This window comes from Fukomys damarensis, unplaced genomic scaffold (genome assembly GCF_012274545.1).
Source record: "Fukomys damarensis isolate Sample0158 unplaced genomic scaffold, DMR_v1.0_HiC HiC_scaffold_28, whole genome shotgun sequence".
Taxonomy (NCBI): Eukaryota; Metazoa; Chordata; class Mammalia; order Rodentia; family Bathyergidae; genus Fukomys; species Fukomys damarensis.
In genome coordinates this window covers 45,521,217-45,529,947 of record NW_022900940.1, presented here as the reverse complement: position 1 = coordinate 45,529,947, position 8,731 = coordinate 45,521,217, and the positions used below count along the sequence as shown (strand labels likewise).

At 47.7% G+C, this 8,731-nt stretch overlaps 1 protein-coding gene and 1 long non-coding RNA gene across 2 annotated transcripts in view; one reads left to right on the top strand and one right to left on the bottom strand.

The window, feature by feature from the left end:
• Positions 1-8,731, bottom strand: part of Ptprg (protein tyrosine phosphatase receptor type G) — a 532,317-nt gene that overhangs the window by 128,246 nt on the left and 395,340 nt on the right.
• Positions 7-8,484, top strand: LOC117283617. Its single transcript, XR_004514645.1, has 5 exons — positions 7-136; positions 326-483; positions 936-1,028; positions 6,789-6,973; positions 8,359-8,484. It is a non-coding gene; the product is annotated as an uncharacterized LOC117283617 (long non-coding RNA).

The window sequence follows — 8,731 nt, the reverse complement described above, 5'->3', positions numbered from 1 at the left end:
GCGGCCGTCACAGACAAGTGACCGGCTGGGCTGTCCGCCATTTCCTTGGAGCTGCGTGAGTCGGCTCGGTTGGGGAAAGGAAACCGGAAAGCGGGCGGCGAGGTTTGGCCTGCGGTGCTGTGAGCCTGAAGGAGCTGTAAGTAGCCCCTCGGGGGCGAGCGTGAGGGGGCCCGCTGTCCGCGGTGCTGAAGGGAAGCCCGCCCTGCCTGCTGGCGCGAGCGGGCCGCGCTCGGGCCGGTAACTGACCGCCCGGGCTTAATTTCCGAAAACCGAGGAAAGACTCCTCCCAGAAAGGAATCTCCTTCCTGTCTTTTTCCTCCCTTAGGTCAGGCGCCTCCAGCTTTTGCGCGGCCCCCAGAGCGCTTCACTAGACCTCTGTCCTTGTTGGTCCGGGCGCTTTAACCACGGTGAGCTCGCTCCTGCTGGAAACTCACGAACCCGGGTTGTCCTCAACTCCTCAGAAGAGAGGGCTGCGTAGCCAGGGTAAGGTGGAGGTACTTAATGGTGCTTCCCCGCGCAGTCACACATGAAAAATACTTTTCTGTTTGGAAGAGAGATGGTAGAACTGGGCAGTCTTCCAATAGAAGAAAGACCATGAGTTTCCAGTTGGTTCTCATACTTCTTTGCCTTTCTGTCTGTGTGTGTGTGCACACGCAGAAGAGATGGTGTTCCTGTGTTGAATTTTACAGAGTGGATTTTTTGCTGTCTGTTGATACAATAAAATGTTCACTAGTCTTAGTACCAGCTGCTTGTTTGTTTTTAGTTCCGATTAAGGTTAGTTTCTGGAGAAGAAAAAAGCGGGGGGGGGATGTGAAATATGTTGAGTTTACCTGATCGTGGTGTTCTTGGATGAATATGCCATAGTCAGAACCATGAATCCTAATAAAAAATGTCTTTAAATGTAGTCTTTGATTTTATGCATTATTACGTTTTAGGGTTTATTTTCGCTTCTCAGAAAACCAGTGGAGTGAAGTACTAAAGGATCGGATACTGCAAAGTTGAGCACGTGGTACAAGTAACTTTAAACGGTGTGCACTCCCTTTAGGGAAGTTCTTGTTTTTCCCTTTTACATTTCACACCCATTCCTTCCTCCTGCCGCTACCATCTGCTGTCTTTTTTCTCCTGTTCAGCACTGGCTTCTTCACACCCCACTCCCACGCCCTTTTCTATCGCTCTCCCTCTCTCCAACAGCCCTGTACATGGATTGCTCAATGTATGTGTGTATCAAGAGAATTTTCTCTTTTCTGTCAATTCCCTAAGCTCGGAGGAGAAACAAAATTTGCATAGCGTTAAGCCCCTGTGAACTTGGTAAACATAATAAGTGGGCATAAAACAACATAGGTACTCATGTGTAAACCATTTCTTAAATGGGACTGATGTTAGTGTAAAAACTTGCAGAATCCTGCATTGCTGTCATTTCCTATGCATATTTCAAGGTAAAAATTATACCAGGTTTTGAGTTAAGTTTACAGTATTTTAGGAGAGAAAATATATGCATTTACAAAAGAAAGTATAAAGTATGTTGCTTGAATAGCACCACCTGGCTGATGTACTGTCTAGCGATAAAACTAACCTTTGAAAATAACTTAGAAATGTAGCCCTAAAAAATCTATAGAGTTTCATGAGAGTATTCTTGTCATAAAATACTTCTTTTAAATCAGTATACAATTTAAATGTGGACTGTTAATAAATGAATGTGCTCCATCAGTATATGATTTGCATCATTTGGAGAAACTAGAACTCTTTTAGCATAAGCATGGTGTGGGGCTGAGTATCTGTGTGTTTTTATATGTGAATAGTTGTTAACAGTAGAATGAACTTAATTTGTTCTATGATTTTGGAAAAGATGGTCGTGTTTGTGTTTGTATGGAACAAACAAAACACAGCAAAAGATAGCCACAGTTGTGTTAGTCACCCAAGGCGAAGTCAACAAAGAATAAAATTTTGCCCAATGCTTCTGTGTGCAAACCACATTGTTTGCAAACAAGTGTTTCTGAATGAAAGTACCAGTGTACTTTATTCATCTGGTTGTTTTGAGGTAATTTTAAAACTGAATTAGTGCTGTCAGCATTTAAAAATAAGACATTTTTATAGGAAGTTCTGGCATTTGTGAGCAGTTCAAAGTGAAGAGCAAAACATGGAAGTACCAGCTCCTTTCTATTTTAAAGTAAGTCACCCACATCAGTGTAAGTGGATTCATTGAACCATCCTAAGTTCTCCTACCTTGGTGTCCTTCCATCATTTCAAATTAAGTATGGAGAAGAGGTGAGGTGAAATATTTGAGATACAGATGCTGGTGGTACAGATACCATTTGTATTCTGTAAATATACTTTGATTTAAAAATGCTCCTATCTGTTATTTTTTAGACAAGGTCTTCTAACGTACTAAGTTGCCCAGGCTGGCCTCAAATTTGAAATCCTCCTACTTTAACCTCCCAGAGTGCTTGTGTTACAGGCACACAACACACAGAACCACAAAATCCTGTCTGTTGTTCTCATGATGAAATCCGAGCCCCTGCCAAGGCTGTTAGTGATCAAGAGCTGGTTCCTGGCCGGGAGATGTGTCCCACTCAGAGGGACAGAGAGTGGACAGATGGTCAGTGCATGCTATGCCGGGCCCTGAGAGGTGGTGACACTAAGGAAAGCGGGACATTGCACCCACATCGTCCGTGAAGCTGGCCAGAGAAACAGAAGGAAAGTGGAATCCCGGGTGGCCTCAGGCAGCCCATGTGGACCATGAAAGGACTAGAGATTTCATTCTTTGTATAGATAGCCAATATACCATGCATTCAGCAAACGTGTCCCAATTGCCTGCTGCTGCCACTGCTGTGGATTCGGGTAATGCATCGAGCAAGACCCAAGGCAGGAGCTCATCTGCTACTGTGGGACTCTGAGAAATACAGTCAGGGAAGGCAGTAGTGGGATTCAGGCATCATAAGTGCTGGGAAACATGAGCTTTGTAGAGGAGCAGCCCTGTCGTCTATATGGAGGTAGAACTCGGTGCTAATGTCAGGAACGCAGGTGACAGATGCCTCAATCAGCAAACGACTGATCCATGGGGCGAAACTCACCCCCCACCTCTTTTGTGTAACAAGAGCTGAGAATAGCTTTGTATATTTTACCAGGAAAAAAAAATGTAAAAGACATTCTGTGGCACATGAAAACCTTCTGAAAGAAAAACTGCTTGTGCGCAGTACAGTTTTCCTGGGCACAGCCACACTTATCATTTTTACATTATTTACTCTGCTGCTTAGCTGTGCTTCAAAGGCAGAGACTGTTGCAACACAGAAGACAGAGCTGTCCGAAACCAAAGCAGAACATATTTACTATCCGGCCCTTTGCAGAAAAAACTTGGCCAGCCTCGATTCTAGGTCCACCTGGTCCTCTAAGAAGAACTCTTCCAAATGCCCAGAAAGCGGCTCTCTATCTGGGAAGATCACAGGGGAGATAGAAGGAGAGAAATTTCTCTTTGCACCACACTTCTGAGAGGGACCTGTGGTCCACTCTGGCCTCGGGCTCTTCCCATGGGTAGTCGGGGGCATGCACTGGGTGTTCGGACGCCTCTTGGTTGAAGAATTTCCATCCTGATGGTCAATCCCACTAGAGATGCCAGGCCTGCCTTTCTTGAGCTTAACTATTCAGTGTCTTCTAATTTGTTGAGACTGCCATGCTGTAGTTTCACTCAAAGCAGTGGTCCAGATGTATTTATTAATGTATACGGGAAGTGCATGAAAGACTTTCTGAGTAAAGCATAACAAAGGAATTCGTCTGCAGAGCATTCGCATCAGGGTGCGTGTGCACTATTACGTGGGTACGGAGAGAGTGAGTTCTATCTGGATGTTGATCCTCAGCATGTTCACAAGAATTACACTGAGATTCTGAATCCTTAATCCTTTTACAAAGGAATTCGTCTGCAGAGCATTCGCATCAGGGTGCGTGTGCACTATTACGTGGGTACGGAGAGAGTGAGTTCTATCTGGATGTTGATCCTCAGCATGTTCACAAGAATTACACTGAGATTCTGAATCATTTTTTTTCTTCTAACTCTATTTGCTTTTTTGGACTAGTTTTTTTAAATGTTGTAAATGGACACGAATCGTCTTAATCCGCACAGGAAAAAAAAAAACAAACCCAACTGTTTTCATTCCAAAACATAACTAGAGATTGCATCTTCCTGTTGATAGAATTATTTATGTGGCTGTGATTTAAGTGCTGATGAGACATGCATATTCCCATACAGCTCACCTCTACTTCATGGCTTCAGAAAAAGGAAGCATAGTAAAAGATGAGGGAGGATATAGAAGTGAAGGTGTCCCTGGGAGGTATGAAAGATTCCCAGTACATAAATCTCCTTGGCTCACTATCAGTATTGGGAAGGTTGGGGGGGTGGCTGTTTTCTGGTTTTTCTCCTGCGCCTTCTTGAGAAACCAGCCTCTTAGCAAGTTGGGGTGATTTAAAGCTGGTAGCCTGGCGCCACCTCGTGTCCGTGCTCTGTCACTTCGCCCAACAGCCTGTAGAAACCTCCCTCTAGGTACTTTGTTATACCTGCTGTGGTGGCATTTTCATGGCAGGCAGAGCAGTGCCTCCCGGGTGCTGCAGGGCAGTGAGAATGCCTCGTGATGTAATGCGTCCCTTCTTTCTATATCTGTCCCGCTGCTCTGTGGTTTGGCAGTTGAAGAACAAAGCAGTGCCTCCCTGTCAGCACCCATCCCTGCTGTATCCTCCAGCAGCCTTCTTTACACAGACATGCTTACCTGGCGCGCACACCATCCTGCACCTCCAGGGTGCCTTTGATTTGGGGACCTGGCTGGGTATAGCAAAGCCTGGTACGTGGTGGGCTGCTTGCTGCCTGGTGGGGATTTGGGAAACACCAGCGGGAAGGAAGCCAGCCGTTTTCTCCAGCACGGAGACCTCCTCGCCAGCTCCAGTGCCCAAACCTGCAGGTCCTCCTGCTTACCTTGCTGGCACAAACCTCTCAACTTTGCATCCTGCCTGCTCTGGAGCCTGCTGCTCTTACCCCCTGTCTGGTCTGCCCCCAGCTGGCTCTGGACAGCACCTCCTGATTCCCCTCCTCTGGGCTGGGGCCTTCTGCACCCAGCAGGGGGCGAGAGATCCTTGTCAGGGATAACTCAGTTCCCTCCTTCCAGGCTCAGGTCTTTTAGTGGCTTCTAAGGACTCATAGGAGGTGTTTTTGGTTTGTTTGTTTGTTTGTTTGCTGTACTGGAGACTGAAGCCAGAGCCTTTGTGTGCAGCTACATCCCCAGCCATCTTTAAAATCCTTTGAGATAAAGTCTTGCTAAATTACCCTGGCTGGACTTGAGGTTGTGATCCTTGAACCTTAGAAAACCAGCATGTGAGCCTAGCCTCAAGGCCTCTCTCCCCAGCTGCCCCGGCAGTTCCCTAGTCCTTGTTCTCGGGGTACCTCCTGCAGACTCCCTGCCCCACCCCCACCCCCAGCTTCTTTCAATTCCAGGTCTCTCTTGCCCAGACACACAGCCTGAGTCAACGCATCCTCTAAAAAGCCTAGGGCTGGGGATTTAGCTTAGTGGTTTCGCCGCCTGCTTTGCAAGCACAAGGACCCAAGTTTAATCCCCGGTACCAAAAAAATAAAACACCTGGAAAATACCACATCCTTCCCTCTCCTCCCTCAAGCTCTACCTCATGGCCACTGTCAGCTCTGCACGTGGGATTCTTTGCTGTATCTCTGTTTCCCCTTTTAGACCAGCACTTTTCCACATTGAGCGGGACATGCATACATTCACACACACCTGCCTCAGCACCAGCACACTTGTCTATAGCTGGAGACATTGGGGTTGTCCCAGTGGGGTGTGGGTGCCCCTGGCACCAGGGCAGAGGCCAGGGCTGCTCCTGCACAGTACCCTCTCCCAGAGCTCCTGGGGTCCAGGTTTCAGAGCCCGAAGAACCCTCCCCAGACATGCAAGGGTAACTTGAGGTTCTTAGCCTTCTGCAGATAGGTATAGATCCACCCCGTCTCCAAAACCTCCCAGACACAAAGAATGAAAAGACAAATTAGTCTGACCTTTCCTCATGTACTGCATCAGAGTAATTACACAGGGCATTGCTGGGCCAGAGAAGGTTACCCTTTCTGTATGTGCCTTTCAAATTATTTACATTCTCGGGTTATATGTGTTTATTTACATCCGTCAGTTTACACTAAAGCTTCACCTACAGTTTTAGTTGGAACACTCACAGAGTCACGTGTCCTGCCTTCTGAGAAACTATTCTGAAAAATTAAAAAAGAAGGCCACTTCGCTATGCTGGATCAAAAGAAACCATAGGGAGCAAGGCATAGTGGTGAATGAATGCATATAATCCCAGCACTCAGGAGGCTCCAGCAAGGTGATGGGGAGTTTGAGGCCAGGCTGAGCAACACAAAATAAAGAGGCTAAAGGGACCAGGGACAGCTACACGTGATCTTGGAGACAGTGAGGGAAAGTTGAGTGTGGCTTATGTATGTGAGATTGCTATTGGCTTAATATTTCATTTCTTGGCTGGGAGGATGGGGTTATGGTTCTCTGGGAGAATGGCCTTATTCTGAGGAGGGGCAACATAGAGGGTGGGATTGTCAGTGTCCGCAATCTGCCTGCAGTAGCTTAGCTGGAAAGGGGCAAAGCTGTGGGGTCGGAACGCTGTAAAATATCAGTAGCAGGGATCTGTGTGAAGGGAGCATGGGCATTTCCTTTGCTGTCATTTCAATGCATGGAGGGACACAAGCAGAGGGCCACCTGCGTTGGGGAAGTGCCTGAAACTCGCTGCTGTGTGTTCAGTTTGCAGCTCTCCGCCCATCCACATGAAGGTGCAGCCCCTGAACCAGACGGCACTGCAAGTGTCCTGGAGCCAGCCAGAGACCATCTACCACCCCCCTATTATGAACTACATGATCTCTTACAGCTGGACGAAGAACGAGGATGAGAAGGAGAAGACATTCACAAAGGACAGCGACAAAGATCTGGTGAGCCCTCGTACCTAGTCACGGTGCACCTGCCCCAGCGTTTCCAAGGGCTCCTGCTGTGCCTCTTGGTCAGGCACTGTCCTGGCCTGTGTGCCAGCCAATCCTCATGCCGCCTGCCGGGCTTGGGGCTGCCGTGGTGGTGGGCGGTTGGATCCTGTCTGGGCTCCATGTGCATTGATCAGCAGGGTAACCTGGCAGAGCTGGCTCCTTTCCGCATGTTGGCCCTTTGCTATCAATTCCCAGAACTCCTTTAGTCCTTCACATCTGCTTGGGTGATTGCATGTAGGAAATGCATTTTGCATGCACACCCAGGTCCTGGTCCTCAGTGGGGTCTGCCCGACCGTTCACTCTTATTACAGCTTCGCCCCTCTGCTGCCTCCTTCTCCTCCTCCTCTTTCTCCCCATCCTGCTTCATCTTCTGCCGCCACCACCACCACCGCCCGAGTATCTGTGGTCCTCACCACTCCTTTTTTCCTTCATTTGTCCTTAACGCTTTCCCCTTACGTGCTGGACCCCTGTGGCTGTGGAAGTTTTCTGACTCTTCGATCCTGTATTATCTGACTTTGCTCGGAGCTAAACAGATTGAACTTCTCTTTAAATACATAAATGTTTAGCAGAAGAAACCAAAACTGCCCCTCAGAAGAGGGGTTTGTAGAATCCAACTCCTTCACCGATCAAAGCGAACCCTCCACAAGCACTAGGCTTTAGTCCATGCACAGAAATTCAAAGTGACATGGTCGGGCTTGCAAGCCTGGCTGTATTTGTTGTCGATCAAAGGAGGCTCTGCAGTGATGAGACCATGATTGTCCACGCACATAGAAAGTGCACTGGCACCACGTGGGATTCTTAATGACCTTCATCCCTTTTCTTTTCCCTCCAGTGCAGTCTACAGGCCCATTCCATGAGTTATAGAAGAACGCTCTCTGTATTCCTTAGATGAAGTGTCTTTCACTTCATTTCCATCGATGGTTTCCATTTCCAAAGCGGACATTGCTCTCTGGGTCACCTTAGGGAACAGGGAGCTTCATGAAATCAGAGGGGGATCTATGGAAAGGCACCCAAGGTGCTGATGGATTTTAACCTTTCTCTTGTCACAACTGGAAGTCCGTCAGGGATTCTCCTCTTTGCGAAGTAAAGCAGGCTTGCATGAATCAGCAGGAACAATCCGGTGCCTATTTGGCTTCTTGTTCTAAGTGGAAAGTACTTAAACGTGCAAAGATGACTAGATAGTGGCTGGGAATGAATTCTGATACAACGCTGCATCCGGGGAGTGCAGGTTTTGTTCTGACCAGAAGATGAGGTCAGAGGTTTAGAGAAAGAAGCACGCATCAGGTTCTGGGGGGTGGGGTAAAAGCATGCTCTGACACCAGTTTCTATTTCATAAGAATTTCTAGGGGTGGCTATCTTCTCTGGGGACACACAAAATTCATTTTCTTCATTCTTCAACACGTCAAGAGTGCTGACTTAGTGGCAGCAAAGCTGTTCTCTACCTTACGGTCACTTGGGCGCCGAAACCTACAGGTATGACAACATTTGCAGCATTTTCCTGTCTGCAGCCTTTTCTCCACCCTCCCCCACTTCCCACTTACCTTGTGCAAAACAGACAAGTGAGGCTTGTGGCTGAATAACACGGCCCTCACCTGCTGCTCCCCTTAGGTCGCTGCTGGCCAGGTGACAGCAGCAGGTGGGGCCACGGTGACTTGTGAATATCTGTGCAGAGGTTTTGAACGGCTCCACCAGAAATCAGGCATAAAGGTT